Source organism: Nomascus leucogenys, chromosome 3 (assembly GCF_006542625.1).
Source record: "Nomascus leucogenys isolate Asia chromosome 3, Asia_NLE_v1, whole genome shotgun sequence".
NCBI classification, from domain to species: domain Eukaryota; kingdom Metazoa; phylum Chordata; class Mammalia; order Primates; family Hylobatidae; genus Nomascus; species Nomascus leucogenys.
Window position 1 is genome coordinate 33,547,143 of NC_044383.1, and position 26,564 is coordinate 33,573,706.

Sequence of the window (26,564 nt, forward strand, 5' to 3'; positions counted from 1 at the left end):
CAAAGTACCCTTTACCCAACGTGTTTACCAGTTCCCTCTATTTATTCACTTGCTTTCCACATCCAAATCAACACTAAAGTTCTAACTTTTCACAGTATTTCAAAGTCAATAATTTACTTCCCTGAAATGTCTGCAAGTGTATACTCGCAGAAACAGCAAAAACACCAGTGGATGCTGGTTGCACAGACGGTACCAAAAGGAAAACAAATATATGTGAGGTCACCCAGCTGATTCTCTCTACTTCGGTTTTTCTCCATGCACAAGCCCATCCTCAGCCCTGGCCTCACCTCATGGGCCCTAAAGCCCTTTACATAAAAATCCTCCTGGTCCTTGTGCTAGTGGATACGTGAATGCAGGCTAATCAGCAAGTTTGCTTAATGGATGTAAATAGTCTGCTGTGGGAAATACAGAGGGATGGCTCTGAAATAAGAGAAAAATATCAGACTTGAAACCATTTAAGAATTTTAGTGCTGCAGAGATTTTCAATGTTTGCTACAATAAGTAGTAGGAAAACCATAGTGGATTTTTTTTTAGATTTTTTAAAAGATGTATTACAATAACAATTTAATTCCCTATAAAATAAGGTATAGACCATGAGACATTAATAGTAAGATTTATCTCAAAGAATAAATCTCAGGATCTTGGAGAATTTGCTATTATTAAAAATCAAAGAATAAATCAATAACAGCATTATTTTAAATGCAAATAATGAGATAACATTTTTCAACTACCAAGTTAGTAGATGTTTTCTTTGTCTTTATTGTGGCAAAATGTAAACAACAAAAAATTTACCATTTCAACCATGTTTAAATTGTACAAGTAGTGGCAATAAATACCATCACGATTATCAATTTTCAGAATTTTTTCAACATCCCAAACAGAAACTCTTGTGACTATTAAAAAATAGCTCCCTGCCTTCTTCCTCCTCCCAGCCCCTAGTAACCTACCTCTATTCTACTTTCTGTCTCTGTGAATTTGCCTGTTGAAGATACCTCATATAAGCAAAATCATACAATATTTGTCCTTTTTTGTCTGGCGTATTTCACTTAGCATAGTGTTTTCAAGGTTCATCCGCGGATAGCATGTGTTAGAATGTCATCCCTCCTTAAGGTTGAATAATATTCCGCTGTACATATAACTACATTGTATTTATCCATTCATCTGTGGATGGACACGTGGACTTTTTTTTCGAATACCTCAATTCACTGTCAAGAACACAGTAGACTTCTAACTAATGAGAGAAATGAGAAAAATGATGTTTGAGGAGGACGACTTTGACAGCTGTGTTTTTCCAAATCAGATCTCAGAATATATGACCTGTTTTTTATAATTTGTGAAGTTAATTATTTGAACAGTTTCAGAAAGCTATGAAAAATAAAATGAAGTTTTATGTGTAATGAATCATGCTGAAAAAGAAAAAGTACATATAATGGGGATGCTTAGAAATTCAAAGAGAAAAGTTGCAGATTTTCTGAATAAGAGGTAGGGAAGGATGAACCCTTCTTAATCTCAAGCTTCAGCAAAGTGAACAAACTCAAAACCTCTTTCCAATTTTTTTCCAAGTCCAAGAACCCAGAGCAGCCTTTGTCCGGCAGGGACAGACTGGTTCCAGATAAATGTCCTGTACTGCTTCTTCTGTCCTAGAGAATATGTTTTTGCAATGGATTTAGGGAGATAATATCTTTCCCCCAAGCAGCATTTCCAAAGGTATGAATATCAGCCAGGGTAGCCAGCTGTGCTGCTCCTCTATAAGCTTTTGCTTTCTGACTAGCGACCCAGATGGCTGCTAACACCCAGGGGTGAAATAGAGTTGCTGGAACCCACTGCTCGGCTCTCGCGATGTTCGTCACTTGCCTGATTTTCTGTTTGGTGTGGAAGAAAAGTCACACAGGGGAAGGCTTCTCTCGGCCCAACTCCCCTTCCCATGATTGGGAATAGGCTGCAATGAAACCGCAAGGATGCCCTTGCATCTCCCTCCAAGATAAGGGGCTTTGATTCCGAGGCTGGCCATCTCTAGGCCAGGTTCTGCGTCTCAGACCACTGTGGGCCAGCAGTCTTACCTCAGCCTTTCTTAGTTCTTCACATCACAGAGCTACTTTTGGTTGTTTATTACTGTCATACAAGACAGATATCCTCTGGCTTTAGGACTGGAGCACTGCAGAGCAGGTAGTGAGGGTGTTGACCTAACTTGAGTTATTGGTTGAATTCTAGTGAATGAGAAAATCCTGGGGTCAGAACATATTTTAATTGGAAGGCTTCCAATGCCCCCATCATATAACACCAAAAAGCAAGCCGTGGAAATGTAAAAATGTAATAAATTGGATCACCTGAGGTCAGGAGTTCGAGACCAGCCTGGCCAGCATGGCAAGACCCAGTCTCTACTAAAAATACAAAAATTAGCTGGGTGTGGTGGCACATGGCTGTAGTCCCAGCTACTCAGGAGGCTGAGGCAGGAGAATTGCTTGAACCTGGGAGGTGGAGGTTGTAGTGAGTCGAGATTGCACCACTGCACTCTAGCCTGGGCGACAGAGCAAGACTCTGCTTAAAAAAAAAAAAAAAAAAAGTAATAAATGCCCTTGGATATTATTACTGTTATTTTACACTAAGTGATCCATGGGAGGCTTTGTGATCCTCTTTCTAGAGAGTGATCTCCACTCCTCTCCACAACACCCAGCTCTAATGCAGCCCAGCTTGGCTACCCTGGCTGATATTCGTACCTTTGGAAATGCTGTTTGGGGGAAAGACATTATCTCCATAAATTCATTGCAAAAACATGTTCTCTAGGACAGAAGAAGCAGTACAGGACATTTATCTGATGGTAAGCCTTAGCACCAATTTCTTAGATAAACATTCCATGAGCCATACTTTTTGACAGGGTGCCCTTTAGAGTCTGGGAGCATTGCCATGAACAAAAGAGAAGGAAAAAACCCTGCCCTTGTATAACTTAAACAATTCTAATAAGGAGAGTGAGACAAAACCAAAACAAGTCAACACATGTTAAGTATTCTTTATCAAAATGTTTGGGACCAGAAGTGTTTCAGATTTCAGATTTTTTCAGATTTTGGAAAATATATATATATATATATTTATGTGTGTGTGTGTGTATATATACATACATATATATATATATAGTGTGTGTATATATATACACATACATATATATACACATACATATATATATACACACACACATATATATAGTGTGTGTGTGTGTGTGTGTGTGTCGGAGTCTCACTGTCACCCAGGCTGGAGTGCAGTGATGTAATCTTGGCTCACTGCAACCTCTGCCTCCTGGGTTGAAGAGATTCTCCTGCCTCAGCCTCCCAAGTAGCTGGGATTACAGAGGTGCACCACCACGTCCGGCTAATTTTTGTATTTTTAGTAGAGACGGGGTTTCGCCATGTTGCCCAGGCTGGTCTTGAACTCCTGACCTCAGGTGATCCACCTGCCTCAGCCTCCCAAAGTGCTGGGTTTACAGGTGTGAGCCACCCCACCTGGCCATGATTTTGGAATATTTGCATATACATAATGAGATATCTTGGAGATGGGCCCAAGGTCTAAACATGAAATTAATCTATGTTTCATATGCATCTTAATGGGCCTGAAGGTAAACTTTATATACTGTTTTTAATAATTTTGTGCATAAAACAAAGTTTTGATTGCGTTTTGGCTGCAACCCATTACGTGAGGTAAAGTGTGGAAATTTCCACTTGTGGCGTCATGTAGGCACGCAAAAAGTTTTGAATTTTGGAGCTTTTCAGATTTCAGATTTTTGGATTAGGGATACTCAACCTGTAATACTGTAATATATGTATATATATGTAGCATTGTAGTATTATAAATGCCGTAGAGAAAAATAATGCAGAGAAGGGGAACAGAGGTAATTTTTTAAAAAATAGATTTTACTTTTTAGAACAGTTTTAGGTTCACACCCAAACTGAGTGGAAAATACAGAGAGTCCTCATATACCTCCTGCCCCTACACATGTACAATGTCCCCCACTACTGACCTCTCACACCAGAGGGTCCATTTGTTACAATTGATGAACTTGCATTGACATGTCATCGTCATCCAGATACAATAGTTTACTTAGGTTCTCCCATGAGGTACATTCTGTGGGTTTGGACAAATGTGTATGACCAGGTACCCACCATTATAGTGTCAAACAGAATAGTTTCCTGCCTTGAAAATCCCCTATGCTCTGCCTGTTTATCCCTCCCTCCCGCCAAGCCCTGGCAAACACCAATCTTTTTTGCTGTCTCCATACTTTGGCCTTTTCCAAAATGTCATATAGTTGGAAGCATACCATCTATCACCCTTTCAGATTGGCTTCTTTCACCTAATAATGTGCATTTAAGTTTCCTCCATGTCTTTTCTTGATTTGATAGCACGCTTCTTTTTAGCACTGAATAATATTCCATTATCTGGATGTACCATAGTTTAGTTATTCATGTACTTACTGAAGAATATCTTAAGTTGCTTCAATTGTAAAAACGCTGCTACAAACATCCACGTGCAGGTTTTTGTGCAGACACAAGTTTTCAACTCTTTTGGGTAAATACCAAGGAGTGTGATTGCAGATCACATGGTGAGAGTATGCTTACTTTGTAAAAAACGCCAAACTGGGCCAGGTGTGGTCCATCATACCTGTAATCCCAACACTTTGGGAGGCCAAGGTTGGGAGGATTGCTTGAGGCCGTAGGTTCAAGAAAAGCCTGGGCAATATAGTAAAACCCCATCACTACAAAAAAATCTAAAAATTAGCCAGGTGTGGTCCCAGCTACTTGGAAGGCTGAGGCAGGAGGATCACTTGTGCCCAGGAGTTAGAAGCTGCAGTGAGCTATGATCAAGTCACTGCACTCCAACACAGGCAACAGAGCAAGACCTTGTCTTAAAAACAAACAAACAAAAAAACTGCCAAATTGTCTTCCAAAATGGCAGTTTCATTTTTTGTATTCCTTCCTAGCAATGAAGGAAAGTTCCTGTTGCCCCACATCCTCATCACCATTTGGAGTTGTCCATGTTTTGGATTTTGGCCATTCTAATAGATGTGTAGTGGTATCTCATTGCTGTTTTAATTTGCAATTTCCTAATGATATATGATGTAGAACATATTTTCATATGCTTATTTGCCATCTGTCTTATTCTGTTTTCTGCTGCAGTAATAGAATACCACAGACTGGGTAATTTAGAAAGAAATGAAGCATTTTTTTGGCTCATGGCTCTGGAGGCTGGGAAATCCAAGATTGAGGGGCCACATCTGGTGAGGGCCTCTTGCTGTATCATAACACACAGCCAGGAAGCACGCATGAGAGACACAGCAAAAGAGGACTGAACTTCACCCTTTTATCAGGAGCACAGTCCTGTAATAACTAACCCAAGCCCACAATAACACTAATTCCTTCAGGAGGGCAATGCCTTCATGACCTAATCACAAGTCTTAAAGGTCCTGTCTCTCAGCAGTGTTACCATGGCAATGAAATTTCAGCCTGAGTTTTGGAGGGGACATTCAAGCTATAGTACCATCTATAGATCTTTTGTTGGTGACATGTCTCTTCAGATCTTTTGCCCATTTTTATGTTTTATTTTTGAGACAGAGACTCGCTCTGTCACCTGGGCTGGAGGGCATGTTTCCATAACATTATATAACCTCCTGTAACTAATTTCAAGTGGTTGCTTTGAATTTAATTTCATGAATGTAAAATAAGTTTGAAAACCAACCCCTAGTTGTTGGATACTTTAGTACCACATTTTCCTCCTTGAACACTACCACCATAAATATATGTTGGTTTTTTTCTTTCTTTTTTTAAGAGATGAGATCTCACCATGTTACCCAGGCTGGTCTTGAACTCCTGGGCTCAAGCTATCCCCCCACCTTGGCCTCTCAAAGTGCTGGGTTTACAGGCGTGAGCCACTGCGCCTGGCCAATATATGGATATCATCCTCGAAAGAGTTTATACCTGCATAGTGAGCTCTCCCTGAAGCCCTTATCCTGGCTGCTTCCTCCTCACCTTTAGTTTTAATTTAAATACTACCTCCTCATAAATGCCTTCTCTTACCTCTCTATTTTATTACGTTCTCCCTTTGTCATCCAACACAGTACACTCTTTATCACTTTATAGAACTATGCTCAATTTGTATTGCAAATGTAGTTTGTTTGGCTGTTTATTTCCTGTCATTTTCACCAGATTTTCCATGAGGAATCCTGGGCTGTGCACACTGTCTGACATAGCATAGATGCTTAGTAAATATTTGCTGAGTGATTGCACATATAAATGAAGGAAAGAATGAATGCAGGTCGATGCCTCAGGTTGAATTCCTAAAATGGAACTGATGGAGCAAAGGCTAAGCCACATGTAAAATTATTACTTAATTTCTCCCCAAACCTTCAACAGATTTCACACTAGCACTTACACAGGTGCTTGCATTTCTTTCCAGTTGGCCAAAGAGTACGGCTCTGTTTACACCCTGTACTTTGGATCCTGGCCCACCGTGGTCGTCCATGGATGTGAAGCAGTGAAGGAAGCTCTGATTGATCAGGGTGATAAATCCCTTGGCAGAGGACATATTCCAATTATTGACGATGCCCAGAAAAGATATGGTATGTTTCAAATCAAAATACAGGTTAATTTTCTTTGGCACCTGAATATTTAGCAAAAAATGTTGATTAACTAATTCAACAGTGTCTGTTCTACACTAAGCAACTGACTAGATGCTACCATACTGCAATGCAATTCTGATACTAACTACTCAAAGTTAGCATAGACTCCATAGATCAAGGACACAGTCCCCAACAAGACTACCCTCACCTCAGATGCCAGCTGCAAATTCAAGGGTCCCAAGGTCACCCATATTTCTTATCAACTGACTAAAAAAAAATTCAGAGTTTCCCATGACCCTTTCAGGTATGATAATTTGCTAGAACAACTCATAGAACTCAGGAAGTTGCTATACTTACAGTTTTATTCTATAAAGGATACAAATAGAGAATCCCATAAGGTAAGGTCTGGGAGGCTCTCAAACATAATGTGTTACCCCCCTGGCACACCAATGTGTTCAGCAGCCAGGAAGCTCACCTGAGCCTCAGTGTCCAGAGTTTTTACTAGGGTCTCATAACATGGGCATGATTGATCGAATCATTGGCCATGTCATTGAACTCATGAACTCAGTCTCCAGCCTCCTCTCCTCCATGGAGGTTGAGAGTTCAGGCTGATATCACTTGGCTCAAAGCCCCAACCCTCTAAACATATGGCTGATCTTTCTGGCATGGCTGGCCCCCATCTTAAAACTATCCTAGAGCCCACCTGAATCATCTCATTGGCGCATACTCAGGTGTGAACCCAGGGATCTGCTGTGTTCCAAAGACACTTTTTTATTTTTGAGATGGAGTCTCGCTCACTGCAACCTCCACCTCCCAGGTTCAAGTGATTCTCCTGCCTCAGCCTCCCAAGTAGCTGGGATTACAGGCATCTGCCACCATGCCCAGCAAATTTTGTATTTTTAGTAGAGACAGGGTTTCACCATGTTGGCCAGTCTGGTCTCAAACTCCTGGCCTCAAGTGATCCACCTGCCTTGGCCTCTCAAAGTGCTGGGATTACAGGTGTGAGCCACTGCACCCGGCCTACCAATGGCACTTCTAACACTCAGGAAATTCCAAGGGTTTAGAAGCTCCCACAAACTATGAACAAAACATATATAATTGTTTGTTTGTTTGTTTGTTTGTTTAATTATATGACAACAGATGCTCTGGTAGCTCCACTGAGATGAACATCAGAAACAGACCCCGAGTATCCTGCAAGTTAATGCTGTGAATCTAACTGAGATAAAAACAATCTGAGAACCTTTGAAATAAGAGTCGTTACCCAGAGGTCTTAGGGTTGAGGGAGCTGGAGCAGTCATGCTTGGGGTGTAGTTTCCCATGACACACAGGATGCAGTGGCACCGTGGCCACAACAGAAGACAATGACTAGACATAAAAATCACTGTGCTTTCAATGACAGCCTGGGCACTAGGGGGATGGAGAGGAGGGAGGGTCAAATCAGGGGTGTCACGCACAGGGAGCTACAATGGTACCAGCCATGTTTTAGTTATTCAGTTGGATAATAGGCTCACAAATAATTCCTTTTGTTATTATGCTTCAAAATTTAGATGTGTTACATATATTCCTTTATATGTATCAAGTAACACACAATAAAAAAAATTTAGGACAGTCTGAAAGTCTCCTCCAAACCACTTAAAATTATAAAATTGCAAGTCCTGGAAAAGTAGAAACTAAATTCTTTCAAAGCATATTTATGAATCATTAATTAAATACAATGCAGTGTATTTAGTGCTACAAGAGAAGTGAGTTTTGGTCTCTCTCACCTAAGATCAAGGTACGTTTGTTTACTGAAGAAGCAACCAATTCTTACCACTGAGTTTACAAAAAAAGAAAAAGAAATAAAAAAAGAAGAAGTAACCAAGCTCTCCTTCTACAACCTCCCTTTTTGAAAAACAAGTTGATTATATTGGGTATGCATGACCTTTTACATTAATTTTAAAACTGGAGATGGAGGCCACTGGGCTGGATTGCTCTGAAAAAGGGGAAAATTGTTGGTCTAAAACTTGCAATTTGGGTAACTGAAAAAATTGGTTTCCAAACTTTCCATAAAATTCTTGTTACCACTCCTTACTAGCCTGTAATGGGAACAGATAATTCAGCTCTTCCTTCCACTAACCTTTCTATTTTAGAAAATAACAGAGAAAAGAGACATTCATTGATATTTTAGTTTTCCTTCTCTATTAGTTCCCTAGGGCTGCCATAACCAAGGAACAAAAATTTGGTGGCTCAGAACAACAGAACTTGATTGTCTCACAGCTTGGGAGGCTGGAAGTTGGCAGGGTTGGTTCCTTCTGAGAGCCGTGAGGGAGAATCTGTTCCGTACCTCTGCCTTAGCTCCTGGTGGCTTTCTGGCAATTTTTGGAGTTCCTTGGCTTGTAGGTGCATCACCCTGAGCTCTGCCTTCATGTTAATGTGACATTCTCCCCGTGTGCATGTCTGTCTCTGTGCCCAAATGTCCCCTTTTTATAAGGACAGTCATATTGGCTTAGGGCCCACCTGTGACCTCATTTCAACCTGACCTCTGTAAAGATCCTGTTTCCAAATAGGTTCACATTCACAGATATTGGGGGTTAGGGTGCCAACATTTTTTTCAGGGGGAAACAATTCAATAAATAATACCTTAGCAAATGGAATAACTGCTAAAATACTAAATAGCTTTCTGAGATCTTTAATTATTTTTTTGTTATGTATTTATTTATTTATTTAGGAAACAGGGTCTTGCTATATTGACCAGGCTGGTTTCACCGTCTTGGGCTCAAGCAATCCTCCCGCCTCAGCCTCCCGAGTAGCTGGGACTAAAGGCAAGTGCCAGCACACCTGGCTAATTTTTGTAATTTTTGTAGAAATGGGGTCTTACTATGTTGCCCAGGCTGCTCTTGAACTCCAGAGCTCAAGCAATCCTGCTGCCTTGGCCTCCCAAAGTGCAGGGATTACAGGCATGAGGCACCATGCCTGCCCTGCTTTCTGACATCTTTAAACAGCTATAACATAGTGCTGCATATTCCTGGAATATATGTCTAACTAATCAAGTTGTTGAAACCTTTCCTGGTAACTATTGACTCGATATTTTGCCTCATTTCTTTTTTTTTTTTAAGTTGAGATTGAGTCTCACTATGTTGCCTAGGCTGGTCTTGAACTCCTGGGCTCAAACAAGCTTCCTACCATGGCCTCCCAAATAGCTGGGATTACAGCTGTGAGCCACTATGCCCGACCTCTCATTTCTTAATCTTTACATTTTTATCTCATTGACAGATGGCAACAGATCAAACTCTTACTTTATTTTATTCATCTGAGCCACATACCAATATTAGATGCTATTGTTCATTCACTGAAATGCAAAGTTTAAAATAACTTAGTGTTCTTAGAGGCATGGATAAACAGCCCCTCATGCCTTACCTGAGGGAGCACAGATACTATAACATTTTTGGAAAGGAATCTAGTAGTATCTATTGACATATAAATTGTAGAGATCTATGGGAGAATCTGGCTTACATAAATAGGAACAACCCACTATGCAATTATGCAACCCATCCACGCACTTCACACTGACACACTGGGGTGTGGAGGGCATTGCTTCCTTGAAAAGCCCCAGAATTACAGGGACACAGGTGTGAGAGAGAGAAGTAAATATACTTAAAAATAGACATATTTACATAAATACATAATATGTTACAGCATAAATTCACAATTTATAATATTTAATATTATAATTTTGTATCATATGTATTATATATTAATAACTATAATAATATAAATATATGATATACAAATATATGTTACATAAATTTTATTTTATTTTTGAGACAGGGTCACCATGGCTGGAGTGTAGTGGCACCATCATGCCTCAGGTGATCCTCCCACCTCAGACTCTCGAGTAGCTGGGACTACAGGCACCACACCCAGCAAATTTTTGTATTTTTAGTAGAGACAAGGTTTCACCATATTGCCCAGGCTGGTCTTGAACCCCAGGACTCAAATGGTCTGCATGCCTCGGCCTCCCAAAGTGCTGGGATTACAGGCGTGAGCCACTGCACCAAGCTAAATAAATGTATTTTAAATGTATACATATAAATTCACAAGTTTCTCCATAAAGAGTGAGGAGACATGGGAGAGCCTTCCAAGTATCTCTTGTTATGTGACAAACCTCCCCAAACTCTGTGATGTAAAGCAACCAGCATTTTTCATCCTTATAAGTTCTGTGGGTCAGGAATCTGAACGGGGTACAGTGAAAATGGCTTTTCCCTGATCCACTAAGCTTAGGGCCTCGGCAGACATCCAATTTTTTCCACCCTGAACAGCTGCGTGGATTCAAATGGCTAAGGGCTGGAATCCCGCTGAGGCTTCTTCACTTACAAGTCTGGCTTCTGAGCGGAGATGACCCCAAAGCTGAGGTCAGCTGGGAGCATCAAGCGGAGCATCGTTATGGCCTGCCCACCTCATGGCTTGGCGCCTGGAACCCGGGAGGGAGCCTCCTGGGAGACATCTAGAGAGCGAGGCAGAGGCTGCAAAGCTTCTGCCTACCAAACCTCAGAATGAATGGCCACAGTCTATTCATTGCAAGCAACTCCCAACAGCCAACGCAAATTCACAGTGAGAGGAGTAAGGCCTCTCCTCTTGATGGGTAGGTGGTGTCCACACCTCAGGAGAGCAGGAGGGACAGGATATCGCTGCCAGGTAGATGAAGGGGCCCTCTGAGCAGCCTAGGAAAGACCAGCCCCAGCAGTGGGAAGGACACTGGGGAGACTCAGAAGCCAAGGAAGAAGAGTTGTCAGTTGGGTTCATGGACCATAGATGTGGATTTGGCCAAGGAGGTGGTGTTCACATCCTTAGCAGGAGCCATGTCAATAGAACGAGGGCAGAGCTGGGCTGCAGTGGGATGAAGAATGAATGGGAAGACTTCTGCTCCCATGCACAAGGAATGGCGGAATGACCTTCTCATTGAAACTACTATTACATTCGGATAAAATATTCTTTCCATGGGCAGAAAACTTTGTTTTCTTTTGTCTTTTGGGATGGGGTCTTGCTCTGCTGCCCCCTGCTGCAGTGGTGCATTCATGATTCACTGTGGCCCTGACCTCCTGGCCTCAAGCCATGCTCCCACCTCAGCCTCCTGAGTAGCTGGGACTATAAGCATGCGCCACCACACCTGGCTAATTTTTTATTTTTATTTCTAGAGATAGTGTCTCACTATATTGCTGAGGCTGGTCTCAAACTCCTGGCATCAGGCTATCCTCCCACCTCAACCTCACAGAGTGTTGGGATTACAGGCATGAGCCACTGCACCCAGCTCAAGCAGAAAACCTTTAATATTTATGAGTATTACAATAAATATAATTTGAGGACTTCCAGTTTTAGCTTGGAGAAGTAAAAAGCTAGAAAAGCATTGCTCTACCCATACAAGAAAAAAAAAAAAAAAACACCTCCACAGTAAATTAACTTTTCTTGAATTCATCAGAGAACTGAGGGTTCAGGGAAAGGTGTTACCTGAAAGCTAGGAAAGACAGGTGACACAGGGCTGGAACACATTCTGGCCTGGGACAAATAGCATTCTTGCACAGTATAAGGTGATTCAACTAGAAATGTTTCATGAATTGCTAATGGCCAAGTGAGGGCTGGCAAGAATATGTGAAGTCCTAGGCGGGCGAGCAAACCTAAGGAAACAGAAGAGGCTTATCTCCTCTCGCAGCCCTTTCCTCTGGGCGCACTACCAGACTCCCGCAGGGATGATCAGGGACGATCTTGAGAGGCTTGCCATGGTGCTTGCTGGGGAAGAAGAGTGGCCACTGCTGGAGCTCCCCTGATTCCAGGCAGAGTCGTCTCTCCTACTTGCCCTACGGGGCAAAAAGGCTTAATTGGCTGGACAAAGGGTATCAAAGCTGTAGTCTAGGCTGGGCGCAGTGGCTCATGCCTGTAATCCCAGCAGTTTGGGAGGCCGAGGTGGGAGAATAGCTTGAGTCCATGAGTTTGAGACCAGCCTGGGCAACATAATGAGCCCTTGTCTCCACACACACACAAAAAAATTAGCTGGATGTGGTGGTGAGTGCCTGTAGTCCCAGCTGCTTGGATCCCTTGAGCCCAGGACAAAGGATCTGCTGAGGCTGCAGCGAGTCTTGATGGCGCCACTGCACTCCAGCCTGGGAGACAGAGCAAGACAATGCCTCACAACAAACAAAAAGAAACAAAAAGCAAAGCACCCTTCACATAGCTCATGATTATAGTCAGTCCCTGGAAAACACACTGTCCCCCTCTCCCTCCATCGTATTTGCCTGGCATATACTCCAACCCTGGAAGAATTCAACCACCTGTCTTCTCTGTGTTTGTGCTCAGAAAATGAGCACTTCTAGAGAAATTCTCACAAGAATTAGACCAGCTTCCCTTTACATTTATACCTGCAGACCTTGACTAGTGTCTTGATCGGCTCGGTTAGTTCCTCGATTTTGCTCACTTTTCTACTCTCGGAGACTCCTTATTTCTCCTACTAACCCCCCATTATGCACTTCCACTCTCAGAGCCATTGAATCATAAAGGATTTAAAAAAAATAGGCCGGGTGCGGTGGCACACGCCTGTAATCCCAGCACTTTGGAAGGCCGAGGAGGATGGATCACCTGATATCAGGATTTCGAGACCAGCCTAGCCAACATGGTGGAACCCCGTCTCTACTAAAAGTACAAAAATTGGCTGGGCGTGGTGGCGCACGCCTGTAATCCTAGCTACTCAGGAGGCTGAGGCAGGAAAATTGCTTGAACCTGGGAGGCAAAGGTTGCAGTGAGCCGAGATTGTGCCACTGCACTCCAACCTGGGCAACAGAGCAAGACTCTGTCTCAAAAAAAAAATAGAGGCATCACCAAGGAACTCTCTCCTCTTCAACATTTTATCTATAGGTCTAGCTGCCTCTACACCCATATTCTCCTTTTTTCCTCTAGTTGCAACTGAAAAAGTGTACCTTCTCCTGGTTGGGAGAATCTCCACCTGTGCCCTAGGTCCTGCAGCATCTCACCTGCCCGAGAATCTGACCTCTTGGGTAATGCCTTCTCCCCCAGGGATGATCCATTTTTCTCTGTGCTTGACCTGAGAACCATTTCTCTCCTGTCTGTCACGGGCCCTATTTATTCAACAGTTTTAGGGTGCTGCAGGCTGGACTTCCCACAATTCTTTAACAGCTGTCCTCTGGTAGAATCAGCCAAAGGGAGGCAATGGCAAGAGAGTGAGGAGTGGAGGAGAGAGGAGGCCAGGGCTAGCATCTCCCCCTAGGCTGTATGTCCCCTGCAGCTCCAGCTCCTTCAGGACAGACCGGCTTTGGTTCCAGCTCTTGTCAGGTAAACCAGCCCCTGAGCTCCAAGGATGCCAACTCCTCCTTTTGTGCCCCCACTGGGAGGTGGTAGCCACTGTCTGCTGCTAATAATCACCAGGTTGACTTGCTGCCCTGGTGTGGCCTCTCAGTGTTTCCATCTCCTTTATGCCAATTCCCTGGATTGAGTTTCCTCTGTTTTAAATATTTAGGCCAAGCACAGTGACTTGCTCCTATAATTTCAGAACTTTGAGAGGCTGAGATGAGAGGATTGCTTGACCCCAGGAGTTCAAGACCAGCCTGGGTGACATAGCAAGACCTTTTCTCTACAAAACATTTTAAAAATTAGCTGGGTATGGTGCCACGCACCTGTATCCCAGCTACTCAGGAGGCTAAGGTGGGAGGATTGCTTGAGCCCAGGAGCTCAAGGTTGCAGTAAGCTAGGGTTATGCCACTGCACTCCAGCCTGGGCGACAGAGTGAGATTATATCTCTTTTTTTTTTTTTTTTTTTTTGAGATGGAGTCTGGCTCTGTCACCCGGCTGGAGTGCAGTGGCACGATCTTGGCTCGCTGCACACTCCACCTCCCGGGTTCACGCCATTCTCCTGCCTCAGCCTCTCCGAGTAGCTGGGATTACAGGCACCCGCCACCACACCCGGCTAATTTTTTGTATTTTTAGTAGAGACGGGGTTTCACTGTGGTCTCGATCTCCTGACCTCGTGATCCGCCCGCCTCGGTCTCCCAAAGTGCTGGGATTACAAGCGTGAGCCACCGCGCCCGGCCTATATCTCTTTAAAAAAGGAGGTAGGGCTAGGCACAATGGCTCACATCTAGAATACCAGCACTTTGGCAGGCTGAGATGGGAGGATCACATGAGGCCAGGAGTTCAAGACCAGCTTGCCCGAGATAGTGAGCCCCCATCTCTAAAAAAACAAAACAAAACAAAACAAAAAAAAAAGAGAGAGAGAGAGAGAGAGAAAGAAAAATACTCCTGCAATCGCATCTAACAATTTTCAGGCCAGGAGTGGTGGCTCATGCCTATAATCCCAGCACTTTGGAATTTGGGATCATTTGATCTCAGGAGTTTGAGAAAATAACAATTCTCATTATTATTATTATTGTTATGACAGCTAACATTTATGAGTAACTTTTATGTGCCAGATACTCTACTAAGGATTTTGCATGCATTATCATATTTAGTGAGCACAGCGATCCCATGAGGAAGATACTATTTTTTGTTTTCATTCTTCATATGAAGTTTTTGAGGCAATCGAAGTTAAATAGGCCGGGCTCAGTGGCTCACACCTGTAATCCCAGCACTTTGGGAGGCTGACTTGGGCGGATGGCTTGAGCCCAGGAGTTTGAGAGCAGGCTGGTCAACATGGTAAGACCCTGTCTCTACTAAAAACTACAATAGATAAATAAATAAATAAACAGCTAGCTAGCTGAGTGTGGTGGTATGTGCCTGTAGTCTCAGCTACTTGAGAGGCTGAGATGGGAGAATCACCTGAGCCCGGGAGGTTGAGGCTGCAGTGCGCCGAGATCACACTGTAGCACTCCACCCTGGGTGACAGAGTGAGACCCTGTCAACAAACAAAAGTTAATTAACTTGCCCAAAGAAGAAAGTGTTGGAGATAAGATTTGAATGTAGTCTGCTTAGAGAGCCCATACCACTAAGCATATTGCCTCAATATACTAACACATTTATTTTTATTTTTATGTACTGTCTCCCAGATATTGTCCATATACATGCATATTTTACATAGTTGTATTTATAGTATATAGACATTTTTTCTTTTCTTTTTTTTTTTAAATTAGAGACAGGGTCTCACTATGTTGCTCAGACTGGTCTTAAACTCCTGGGCTCAAGGAAAGGCTGAGATTTTAAAGACATCAGTGTTGTCCTTGTAATTTGGTTTTGAGTAATCTGGCAACTCTGTGGAGTTAGAGGGTCGAGAGAGAAAACTAGCCTGAGACAAGTGTAACTTTTTAGATTTCTGAAAATGTTAGAACCTGAAGTATAGTGGTGTAGTATGGATTGGCAGGAAGGGAAAGATGAGAATGACATTTTAGAGATGGAATTAATCAATAAGGCTTAGCAAAAGCAGATATGTAAGGTGAAGGGCAAGAAGGATGAGAAGATGCCCCTAAGATTTGGATTTGGGAGCACTAGACATTGATGGTGCATTAAGAGAAATAGGAGGTCCCAGCGCAGTGGCTCACACCTATAATCCCAACACTTTGGGAGGCTCAGGCAGGAGGATTGCTTGATCCCAGGATTTTGAGACCAGCATGGGCAACATAGTGAGACCTCATCTCTGCAAAAATTAGCCAGGTCTGGTGGCGTGTGCCTGTAGTCCCAGTTACTTGGGAGGCTGAAGCAGGAGGATCACTTGAGCCCAGAAGGTCAAGTCTGCAGTGAGCCATGATGGCACCACTGCACTCCAGCCTGAGTGACAGAGTGAGAACCTGTCTCCCAAAAAAAGTACATTTTAAAAATTTATTTACAATTTTAAAAGAAAGAAAAAAGAGAAATAGGAAATTTAGGATATATTGTTCAAAGGAAGAAATAAGCATTGGTATGAAACATCCTGGGTTCCTTTGCTCCACTGTTTCTTCTTATTCAGATGAGGCTAACATTAGCTATAGTAAACTCTGAGGATGATAGAAACATAAGCCCCATATTGATTTGCTTTGAAGTTGCTTATCCTCTAATAGAGAAAAATCACCTATAGAACTGAACTAAAGCAGAAGCTGTAAAGAGATTAAAGGAAAAAAAAGAAGAAAGAAAGAGAGAGAAAGAAAAAGAAAGAGAGAGAAAGAAAGAAAGAAACAAACAAACAAACCAGCTAACCAACCAACCCAGGAAGTGGGTTTGTGAGATCATATACCATTTTCGACTGTTTTTTGTTGTTGTTTTTAACAAAACCAGACAGAGGACCCTTCCATTCTTGGGAATTTTCTCTACCTGCCAACCATCCCCCTTGTCCAGTTCCACCTTTTCTGCCTCCTTTGACCAGAACTTGGATTTTATTTTCTTTATAACAAACGCTTCAACCCAAACCGCAGATCCGCTGTTAAATTCCCTGATAAGGGGCCCTGATAAGGGGCCCTGGAAACTTGAGGGAAAGCTGAGCTCTATGATACAAAGTACTTTTTTGCTCATTGCTTCTCTCCTAGGACTGTTTTTCAGTAATGGAGAGAAGTGGAAACAAACATAATGCTTCTCCCTTATGATCCTGAGCAACTTTGGGATGGGAAGAAAAACATTGAGGAGAGGGTGCAGGAGGGAGCCCAGGGCCTGGTGGAGGAGCTCAGAAAAGCAGAGGGAGAATTCCCTTGACTGTGCCCTTGGGGGCGCAGGGACTTCTTACACACACCGCCCTGTCCACACTCCTCCCTGGGAAGTGACTCTATGATTACCCAAGATCTGCTCTCTCCATCACGGAGGGAGCAATGAGTAAAGGGATAGGAGGAAGATGATCTCCAAAGCTATTTGTAACCCTAACCCTGGAATCCTTTTGTCTGGATTCATTTCCCAACTTCAGCACTTACCAGATGTGTAAATTTGGACAAACTAACTTTTCTGTTTTGTCCTTTTAAAAGTTTTTAAATTTTTATTTTTTGCTTTTTTTGGACAAATTAACCTACCTACCTACCTTCCTTCCTTCATTCTTTCCTCCCTCCCTCCCTCCCTCCCCTCTTTCCTCTCCACCTCCCCTCCCCTTCCCTTCCCTTCCTTTCTTTGACAGAGTTTCACTCTTGTTGCCCAGGCTGGAGTGCAATGGCACAATCTCAGCTCACAGCAACCTCCACCTCCCGGGTTCAAGCGATTCTCCTGCCTCAGCCTCCCGAGTAGCTGGGATTACTGGCATGCACCATCATGCCTGGCTAATTTTATATTTTTAGTAGAGACGGGGCTTCTCCATGTTGGTCAGGCTGGTCTCGAACTCCTGACCTCAGGTGATCCACCCATCTCGGCCTCCCAAAGTGCTGTGATTACAGGCGTGAGCCACTGCCAACCAGCCTGACGAATTCTCCTTTTTTTTTTTTTTTTTTTTTTTTTTTTTTTGAGGCGGAGTCTTGCTCTGTCACCAGGCTGGAGTGCGGTGTTGCTGTCTCAGCTCACTGCAACCTCCACCTCCCAGGTTCAAGCGATTCTTCTGCCTCCCAAGTAGCTGGGACTACAGGCATGTGCCAACACACCCAGCTAATTTTTGTTATTTTTAGTAGAGTTGGGGTTTCACCATGTTAGCCAGGCTGGTCTTGAACTCCTGACCTCAGGCAATCTGCCCGCCTTGGCCTCCCAAAGTACTGGGATTACAGGCATAAGCCACCGTGCCTGGCCCAAATTAACTTTTCTAAGATGCATTCTCTACATCTAAAAATGAGGGGCTAAAAACCAAACTTCAGAATGAAGATGAAATAACACAGTGTGTAAAATATTTACACAGTATCCAACATATCATAAATGCTCCATAATATTACTTGTTGCTATGATTACTATTATCGCATCCATATTTTCTTTTTCTCTTTTCTTTTAGAGTTAGGGTCTTGCTCTGGCAGCCAGTCTGGAATGCAGTGGTATGATTACAGCTCACTTTAGCCTCGAACTCCTGGGCTCAAGTGATCCTCCCACCTGAGCCTCCGAAGAAGCTGGGACTACAGGCACGCACAACTACATCTGGCTAATTTTTTTGTAGAGATGGGGTCTGACTGTGTTGCCCAGGCTGGTCTCAAATTCCTGGCCGCAACTGATCCTTTTACCTCAACCTCCCAGAGTGCTGGGATTATAGGCGCGAGCCACTGTGCCAGGCCATAGCCACTTTAGCCACAATGCCTTGTCAGATAGCATGTCATAGATCAATACATTATAAAAAGTTGATTATATTTTCACATAGAAACAATTTTGTTGTTTGAAATTGGCCCTGGATAAAGAACTCTAACGCAAATACATTATGCATTAATCGTGGGTGTTGTTAAATGTATTGAACAACTATAGCACAGTCACTGGTCCTTAGAATACAATTGAGCATTAAATGCCAGCTGGACAGAAGAAAAACATGTCAATGTATAAACACATATAACAACTCAGAATCTGAAAATTATACTTTGAGCTCTGGAAATTAGCATTATTTATATAAAGTTCCCCCAAATATACATAAATGAAAGAAAACTACCACTCAACTATATCATATGTATGCAAATTGTAGCAAACATTTAATTCATAATAACCTGTTTAACCTTAAGCTCCCGGAGGGCTGGTTCCTTTAGAAACTCTGTCTAAGGCAGAAATGTTGCCAGGATTTTGCAGTTACTTCTCACAGATTTCCTTGGAATCGGTTAAGGCATTTAAAATCATTCTACTTACTGAGGAGGTACATGAAAATGTCCTATTTATTCTGACGGACTCTCAGAAGACTAGATGTGTATCTGGGAAGGAGAAAAAAAAATAATATCCAGGTTGTTTATTTAATCCTTCAAAATTTTTATTTAGCTCCATTGTGTATCTGACTTGCTTGGTAAAGGGAATAAAATGATGAGTCAGATAATACCCTACAAATTATCTCCCGATACTGGCAATGAAAAAAAAATTTTTTTAAATGGTAATACTGGCCAGGTGCAGTGGTGCATGCTTGTAATCCAGCACTTTGGGAGGCTGAGGTGGGCAGATTGCTTGAGCCCAGGAAGTTCGAGACCACCCTGGGCAACATGGCGAAACCCCATCTCTACAAAAAATACAAAAAAATTATCTGGGCATGGTGGAGCATGCCTGTAGTCCCAGCTACACAGGAGGCTAAGGTGAGAGGATTGCTTGAGCCCAGGAGGTTGAGGCCGCAGTGAGCCATGACAGCACCACTGCACTCCAGCCTGGGCAACAGAGCAAGACTCTGTCTCAAAAAATAAATAGTAATAATAATAATAATACCTTGCAATTGTCTTTCATAGCACTTGTGACTGTTTAATGAAATATTATTTAATTTACTTCTATATTCTCCACTACACTATATACTCCCAGAGGGCTGGGACAGTGTCAATTTCCCACAGTGTGTATTATTAACAACTAGTACATGCGTGGAATATTACAGGTGCACAATAAAAGAAATTTAAATAAACTTATTAATTAATAATGATATGGTTCACCAGAATGTTAAGCTAATAAAAGAGAAGATTAATAATAATACAGTCCTTGCCTTCATGGAGCTTATAGTCTAATGCAAAGATCACTAAAACAAGCAATAACAATGAAATGCTAAGAGAGGGAGTACAAGCTGCTATGGGAGGATGTAGCAGGAACTAATGTGAGCCAGGGAGGGACTTCTAATTCAAGGCCCACTGGGTACATCCCTCCATGGGCAGTGATTGAGCCAAGAACTGAAAAGTGAGTAGGGATCAGTGGTGTGAAGATGGCAGAGAAAAATATACCAAGGAGGGGAACCAGATGTGCAAAGGCCCTGAGGCAGAAGAAAGCTAGGAATTAGAGGGGGAGAAAGAAAGCCGGCATGACCAAGGCCAGAGCAGCAGGAGGTCAGCAGCCAGACCTCTGCCAAAGACCTGGGAGGCCATAGTAATGTTTCCTCTGTATCCCAATAGCAATGGAAATTATTTCCAGGGTCTAAGCCTTGTGTAGAGAATGATCATATTCGTGATGTGGAGGACAGATTGGAGCCGTCAACCGTGGATTCAGAGAGAGCAGGTAGGAATCGATTTAGAGCAGGTTTCCTAGTTGCAGAGCCTAAAACAGGCATGTGTATGAGTGATTTATCAAGGCAATGCAATCAGGAGAAACTTGTATGTATGCGGATAAGAGAAACAGGACAGGAAGGGGGAAAAGTTAGACATAGATGTGGTTTCGTGTCAAGTCTAGCTTCCACTTGATGCGTCGTTTTCTCTTGGCTGCTTTGTAGAACATCATGCAAAGGGCCATTCATTGTGGTTTTGCTTTTATAGATCAGAATTATGTCTAATGATGCTGATAAGCAGAGAGGCCTTTAAAAACTCAAAGTCTTTCGTTTCAGTTTAAAAATGGAGAGGAGCTTCTGAACCCCAAATTTTATATATGAGATGCTTGCCCAAGAGTGAGCCCTAGTGGAATGGAGGACACATGGGTTCCATGCTGGCTTCTCATCCCCGGCCTGCCAGTACTTGACTGTGTGACCTCAAGCAAGTTATTTCATCTTGCAGACTTCTATCTTCCCACTTTGAAAATGGACCAAACTCCCCAAAGGGGACTCTTAGCTCTGATATAATTTTGAATTGAAATTCAAAAGTGAAATTGTAGTCACTGGATTATATCAAGCACATTCTCAGAGATCCGGCTGTAGGAAGCCAGTGTCTGTATTGCTCAACAAAATGGTGTTTGCCATTTCCACAAAACATGCAGGAGAGTGGGTGAAACTGACAAGGAAGATGGCCCCACTAGAGTGAGGATTAAATACTTCCCCTCAACAGCTGCATATTGCCAGGTAATGTGGAATAAGTCAGAATCCCCACTACCCAGATCCTCTCCTCGCCTCTACAGGAGAACAAACCAATTAAGCCAGGAGGCTGAGGACACACCTGACCCAGCCTTCATTTTTCCTGCAACAAAGTCCTTGGTATTTGCAGCAAAATAGAGAACAGGAATTCCATCAGGAGCAGAGCAATGGGTTGCTTAACAACATGTCTTTGACCTTGGGAGCCTTTTATTTTATTTTGAGAGGGGATCTGGCGTGATCATGGTTTACCACAGCCTTGACCTCCCTGGGCTCAAGTGATCTTCCCACCTCAGTCTCCCTGGTAGCTGGGACTACAGATGTGTGCCACCATGCCCAGCTAATATTTTGTGTGTTTTTTGTAGATATGGGGGTCTCCCTGTGTTGCCCAGGCTGGTCTCAAACTCCTGGGCTCAAGTGGTCCGTCCGCCTCAGCCTCCTGGGAGCCTTTTCTAGGCCACTTTCTGTCACACATTGCGAGCACTTCCAGAGCATTTCCAGGTCACATTCATGATTCATGTCTCTGCAGACAAAGTTCATGAAGAAATTGATCATGTGATTGGATGCAATCAAAGCCGCTCCATGAAGGACAAGACAAAGCTGGGGCAGCCTGCATGAGATACAAGGATAAATCACTCTCTTTCCTTCTACTCTGCCCCATGCTGTGGCCCAGGGCCTATTCAGACAGTGGCACCATCCCTAAGGTGAGATGAGTCTGGGAAATCTGACTGAGATAGAAGGGGTGCTGGGGTCCGTTGCTGGGGCCTCTGAGAAGTTTCTCAGTTCTGTTGCTGCAAGAGAGGCAGTTGAGAGTTACAGAAAGAACATAAGGCCAGAGTGACGTGCCTGGGTTTGAAATCTGTCGCAGTCATGCAGTGCACTTTCAGGCCATTCTGTCACCTCTGGGGCCATGTCTCTGTCTTCCTAGAATGGAGGAGGCTGACTTGGGGCTTCCAAGGCCCCTTCCCACTCTCATCTCAAATGTATGAAGGGAGCCCTGATTTCCATTCATAAGAATCTCATAGGAATGGAAATCTGATTTTTCATGGTGGATTAAAAAAGGGGGCAAGAGATGGAAATGGTACCTGCAGCTCTAGGGGAATCAAGGCAACTCTCACCTCCTTTAATCTTAATACTCTCTCAGGATCACTTGTACTCCGACATTTGGGATATTGCTGCCTCTGACAGTTAACATTTGTAAAGCACATAGAATTTACCAAAATGTTTACATGTACACTGGGGATGCAGTCAGTCTTATATAGTGATTAAGGGTTTGGGCTTTACATTTAAACAGTTCCAAAGCATAGAGGAGGAAGAAAAGATGCCAAACCTGACCAAAATACTGCAAACAGAAACAGCTGCCAATCTCACTTACAAATATCAATGCAAAAGTCTATTGATGCATAGGTCTTGCATCATATTAAAAATACTACACCACTGGCTGGGCACGGTGGCTCACACCTGTAATCCCAGCACTTTGGGAGGCCGAGGCAGGCGGATCACCTCAGGTCAGGTATTTGAGACCAGCCTGGCCAACATGGTGAAACCCCTCCTCTACTAAAAATACAAAAATTAGCAGGACATGGTGGCACATGCCTGTAGTCTCAGCTACTTGGAAGGCTGAGGCAGGAGAATCGCTTGAACCCGGGAGGCAGCGGTTGCAGTGAGCCAAGATCCTGGGCGACAGAGCAAGACTCCATTTCAAACAAAAAGAAAAAACTACACCACTCACACAGGAATCAGGAACATAGCAGTGGTGCAATACCAGGAAATCCATCTTAAGAAAACTCACCATATAAATACAATTTTGTATAAATACAATTTATACAAAATTACATAAATACAAATTATGCAAAATTATATAAATAAATACAATTTTGACATTACATGATAATCTCATTTGTACAGAAAATGCTTTTAATAATATTTGACATCCATTCTTGACTTTTCTAACCTTAGTAAAATAGAAATAGATGAATTTCTCTTAAGTCAATGAAAACGCATCTCCCAAATTGTGCTTTTTGGTGAAAGACTGGAAACATTCTCATTAATATCGAGAATAAGATGAGGCCGGCTTACACCTGTAATCCCAGCACTTTGGGAGGCTGTGGCAGGCGGATCACCTGAGGAATTCAAGACCAGCCTGGCCAAAATGGTGAAACCCTGTCTCCACTAAAAATACAAAAACAAAAAACTTAGCCGGGCTTGGTGGCCCGCGCCTGTAGTACCAGCTACTCAGGAGACTGAGGTAGGAGGATCGCTTGAGCCCAGGAGATGAAGGTTGCAGTGAGCCGAGATCGCATCACTGCACTCCAGCCTGGGCGACAGAGTGAAACCCTGTGTCATAAATAAATAAATAAATAAATAACAAGGCTATTTACCATTACAGTATTGTTCAATTGGAATTAGAAAAAAGTAACAAGAAATAAAACATTTAACAGATGGAAGCAACAACTTTAGTTGCTATCATCGTACCTGAAAAACCCAAGAAAATTGACTCCTACAGTCAGTAGGAACAAATCCCCAAATCAACAGATATCGTGCAAGGGCGGGTGACCTCATCGCCCCGACGGCAGCCCGGCCGGGGCTGGGGGTAGCGGGGGGTGCGGGGCAGCCCCGGTGCAGGCAAAGGGTCAGAGGCCTGGGCGCGGCCATGCAGCTGTCGTCCGAACCTGGCCAGGTCCGGGGCGCCCCCTGCAGGCGGTGAAACGCAAGATTCAGGCCTTGCTGCAACAGACGGACAAGGCTAAGACGGGGCGCAGGGCCTGCAGCGGCAGCTGGACGGGGGGCGCGATCGAGCGGCGCGAGAAAGCTGAAGGCGATGTGGCTGTCCTCAACCGACGCATCCAGCTCCTTAAGGAGGAGTTGGACGGGGCTCAGGAACGACTGGTCACGGCCCTGCAGAAGCTAGAGGAGGCGGAAAAGGTTGCAGATGAGCGTGAGAGAATGAAGGCGTTAGAAAACCGGTCCATGAGGGATGAGAAGATGGAGATTCAGGAGATGCAGCTCAAAGAGGCCAAGCACACTGCGGCCAGAGGCTGACCGCAAATACGAGGAGGTAGCTCGGAAGCTGGCCATCCTGGAGGGCGAACTGGCCGGGGCAGAGGAGCGTGCAGAGGTGTCTGAACTAAAATGTGATGACCTGGCAGAAGAACTCAAGAATGTCACTAACAATCTGAAACCGCCGGAGGCTGCATCTGAAAAGTATTCTGAAAAGGAAAAATATGAAGAAAAAATTAAACTTCTGTCTGACAAACTGAAGGAGGTTGAGATCCGTGCTGAATTGGCAGAGATAATGGTTGCAAAACTGGAAAAAGACAACTGATGACCTGGAAATTTGCCCAGGCCAAAGAAGAGAGCGTGGGCTTATATCAGACACTGGATCAGGCACTAAATGAACTTGACTGTATATAACCAAAACGGAAGAGCCTTGTTCCAGCAGAAACTCCGGAGCTCTGAGTGTCTTTCTCTTGTAAGAAGTTTCTTTTGTTATTGCCATCTTTGCTTTGCTGGAAATGTCAAGCAAATTATGAATACATGACCACATATTTTGTATCAGAAGTTTTGAGCACCAGTTAAATCTCATTTCTTCCTTTTTTTCAAATGGCACCAGCTTTTTCAGCTGTATTTTTTTCCTTTGGGTTGCATTTATTCCTAAGGTAGGCAGGGTATTTCCTAGTAAGCATGGTCTCTTAAGACAGAGGGCAGCCAGGCATGGTGGCTCACGCCTGTATACCCAGCACTTTGGGGGACCAAGGCGGGTGGATCACTTGAGGTCAGGAGTTCGAGACCAGCCTGGCCAACATGGTGAAACCCTGTCTTTACTAAAAATACAATAATTAGCCAGGCATGGTGGCACACGCCTGTAATCCCAGCTACTCAGGAGGCTGTGGCACACGCCTGTAATCCCAGCTACTCAGGAGGCTGAAGCAGGAGAATTGCTTGAACCCGGGAGGCGGAGGTTGCAGTGAGCTGAGATTGTGCCACTGCACTGCAGCCTGGATGACAAGAGAACAGGCAACGCCGCACTTTGAAGAACACAGACTCCAATATCTAGTAATGGATCTATTTAAAACGCTGAAGAACATAACCATTTGCGTCAACCATTGGTCAGATGACAGGAGAGACCAGGGACTATCACCTGGGTGGGGATTTTCCATCCAGAGGCAAAAAAAAAAAAAAAAAAAAGGTGGGCGGGGGTTTGCTGTTGTGGGAAGTCATAAACCACAGATAGATTAACCTAAGCATCCTGGCTCTTCTCCACACTCCACCATGCAGAACAAACATCCTCTCAAGCAGTCAGCATGAGAATGCTTCATAATTACCCACATATTTTCTGGATAGGTGCTTGAAGTGATGTTCTTCTGCATATTTCTTTCATTCTAAAGTTGTTCTCTGGCCAGGCACAGTGGCTCATGCCTGTAATCCCAACAGTTTGGGAGGCCAAGGCAGGCGGATCACCTGAGGTCTTTGAGACCAGCCTGGCCAAAATGGCAAAACCCCACCTCCACTAAAAATACAAACACTGGGCGTGGTGACACGTGCCTGTAGTCCCAGCTACTAGGGAGGCTAAGGTGGGAGAATTGCTTGAATCTGGGAGGTAGAGGTTGCAGTGAGCTGAGATGGCACCACTGTACTCTAGTCTGGGCGACAGAGTGAGACTCCATCACAGGAAAAAATAAAATCAAAATAAAGTTGTTCTCTGAGGAGCAAGTGTCTCATTCCAATAGTGACCCATCCACTCAGCAGGAATATGGTGAAGCTCAGTCCAATTCAGGTCAGCCGTATCCAAAAGACTACAAGGCATTAATAAATTGAGCAAAAGAGCTTTGTTCTATTAGCAGAAAGGGCCTCTCTGGCCCAACTTCATTTCCATACTTCAGGGAATAGCAAATTGAAGTTTTACTTATGTAGAACTTGAATTTCTTCTTTAGGACCAAGTTAATAAAAGACCAAGAAACTCCCGATTAAACTGGATAATGGAGGATTTTGTAGACGGGGCTGCACATTTTGGCTTCGTTTTACTTTGTTTTCTCAGTTAACATCTCAGAGCCGAAACATTTCACATTCCCCAGCAGCATGTGGGGGCCAACTCAAGTTTTCAATTCTGACTAAAAATCACCTGCTTCTGGCTTATCTGAATCCCCTATCCACCCCACCCCATCACCCTACTCCTATTTATTCAACATCACACTCCCC

General features: G+C 43.5%; 1 pseudogene; it reads left to right on the forward strand.

The window, feature by feature from the left end:
- The first annotated feature begins 20,393 nt into the window (after window positions 1-20,393).
- On the forward strand, window positions 20,394-24,779 carry LOC100595884 (annotated as a pseudogene).
- The last annotated feature ends 1,785 nt before the right edge of the window (window positions 24,780-26,564 follow it).